The sequence below is a fragment of the Euprymna scolopes genome, chromosome 35 (genome assembly GCF_053919585.1).
Source record: "Euprymna scolopes isolate OS-2025 chromosome 35, ASM5391958v1, whole genome shotgun sequence".
Classification (NCBI taxonomy): Eukaryota; Metazoa; Mollusca; class Cephalopoda; order Sepiida; family Sepiolidae; genus Euprymna; species Euprymna scolopes.
Window position 1 is genome coordinate 28517106 of NC_136516.1, and position 2845 is coordinate 28519950.

Sequence of the window (2845 nt, forward strand, 5' to 3'; positions counted from 1 at the left end):
GTTACATTATCCGAAACGTTGTGAAAAAAAAAAAAAAAAAAAAACCAAGATGAAAATAAAAGTCAGATAAAACAAATAATGCAAAATATCAATCATGGCTGGGAATTTTCCGAAACAACAATATATTCTTTAGAGAAAGTAATTTTCTAAGTTTGCGTTTCTTTTGTTTGCGCCTAAAGAAATTAGTATTCAAGCGACGAAAGTCTCCATGGAAATGAAGACCAACAGATTGGGAACAAGTTTGGTCTCTTCTTGCAAGGGAATTATGAAAAGACCGCCTCCATTAAGCCAGGGATAAAAGAGGCACCGATTTCCCCTGCTTCCTTTGGGATAAATCTATTATCCATGAAAGGGCGGTGCCTACGATTCTTGTCTCTATCGCCATTATGGTCGGATGATGTCACACGCGTCGCGTGGTAACAATTGGAATTAAAATACGCCTCTTCAAGACCTGCGATTCAATTCTATATAAACGCGTTTCACAGTCTTTTAGTTAAATTGTGCTGTCAACCATTTTGCTGAGAGAACATTATCTTAAAAAAAAAAAGAAACCCAAAATACAAACCCTGCTATATCGACAAGCAAACGATTGGAAGTAAGTAAGTAAAATACACGCTTTTATCCATTTTTTGCATATTGAATGTTAGTCATTTCGGATACTTGAAAAACAACAACAATGTATCCCTTTAACTTTTATTTTGAGTAATTAGTAGGGTTACCCGGCGTTGCCCGGAGAAAAAGTAACCCACTTCTATTGAAACTTTTACATCTGTCTCTCTATCTTTCTCCCAACAACCCCATCCACTTTCTTTTCCCCCAAATTCATTCCTAGATGGACATGCGCACACATATACATGCAACTCTTCTAAGCTAATTATAATGATTATATAATTTGCATTAATACCTCTTTATTTAGACGCATTTCTATAGTCCTTTTTTGAAACGCTGTTATCGCTATCTAAAAATTTTGCACGTTTAAACACGGATATAAAAGTTTTAAAAAAGGAATATACCTACAAAAATACGTATGTATAAAGAGACATCAAGACAAATAGATTATATCGTTATTTCCATGGCAGGTGCTCGTCTGAACTCCAATCTCTGGTCCCCCCTCGCCAATCTTTCACGAAAAACACCCGTCTAGCTGAATCCACTGTGAAAAATTTCCTCCACTCTTTATCTGTGCCTAAATCAAAACGTGGATTCCATGAACAAAGCTTCTTTCTTAGAAGTGCACGCCTGTGGAACTCTGTTCCATCTGCCTGCTTCCCACCTGACTACAACTTGGATGTGTTCAAGTCCAACGTTAACAAATTCCTAATGAACCGCCCCCTTAAGTAAACACTTCATCAAATCTCCACACTAACGTACTGTACTTGCAATAACCCTTATCCCTGAGTAGCTTCCAGGCCTTGATAAGTGGTGACCACCGTGTAAAAAAAATGATCATTATATTTCTGAATTTTTAAGAGGAGGATTGTTTATTCGTATTATTTGGATTCATTGGACTACTGTTCTCATCTTGAGTGTGATTTTCACAACGCTTCAGTCGATGTACCTCCAACCTTCTTGTCGAAGTCGCAATGTCCCTGTCGAACTTGGGAATTTGGACGGAATTTCGAGCGAAACAGTTTTTACTTTACGGGGACAGCATGCTCTTATTCCGTCAGCCATGACTCGATAGAGGTCCTAAGTAATAACCAATTGTATTTTTCGGTCGCCCGGGCTGAGGATCTAACTTCATCTTAATAATATCACTTTTTACAATTGGTCCTTGCGATATATATATATATATATATATATATATATATATATATATATATATATATATATATATATATATATTGTCATTTATTCACTATACTGTTCTGTAATTACATTGAGCTTCTTAAATAAGGATTGGTATATATTATAAGGAAATAAAAAATATATATATATATATATATATTATATATATATATATATATATATATATATATATATATGAAAAAACTTTTTTTTACAGGTACATAATTTTCGACCTATCCTTCAGTCTTCATCGGTGTAATATATATATATATATATATATATATATATATATATATATATATATATATATATATATATATATATATATATATATAAATAAAATATTTTTAAAAACGTTTTTGAATCAATTGATTTTTTAATTTTTTGTCTAAATAATATTTAGGATGATTTGCTATAAGAATATGCAAAAATATAACATAAGCACCAGAATTTAAAATAATTCGATCTTTTATCTCAATATGTAGATATCGCGTGGCGAAATTAAAAAGATAAAAAATTTAACGTTACTTTTAAAGAAACTACGGTAGGCTTTACAAGACAAAACAAATTTATTACTACATAACCTCTGAAGTTATAAAAATAAGTTGGCCAGTACCAGATGGGTAACCATTTTGGGAGTGCTACGCGCCATATGTATTTGAGACAACACCTGCATAGGATTACGCTTGATCGTTTTAAACATGTGTTGCCATCAGGACCAAGTGTTTCAGGACGATAGAGTATGGTAGATGCAAGTCTCCACACTTTTAACTAAGTCAAGCGTAAGTCACAGCATGATCAGCGTCAGACTTAGACATAATTTTGGAAAAGGGGAAAATAACAACTGTTTGTAAATGCAGAACAACTTTCTTTTTTTTAGGCCGTGTGGTCTTCCGTAGATGAAAAAAAAAAAATAATACGTAGCATTAAATTGCCGAAAGAAATTATTGTACTTTTAGCAAAATAAGTAATTATTTATCGATCTTTTAATTTTTGGTATCGATTCTTTAAAACATTTCCTATATAATAGTATATTGGCAATATTAGGTTCACTAAA

The 2845-nt window shown here is 32.6% G+C and overlaps 1 protein-coding gene across 2 annotated transcripts in view; it reads left to right on the plus strand.

Moving 5' to 3' along the window:
- Positions 1 to 332: 332 nt before the first annotated feature.
- LOC145259768 (uncharacterized) overlaps positions 333 to 2845 on the plus strand; it is a 9119-nt gene continuing 6606 nt past the window's right edge. The window contains exon 1 of one of the 2 annotated variants that reach the window (XM_080117509.1): positions 333 to 599. The gene's annotated coding sequence lies outside the window, so the exon portion shown is untranslated. The remainder of the gene's footprint in view (positions 600 to 2845) is intronic. The other variant, XM_080117510.1, reaches the window with a different exon arrangement.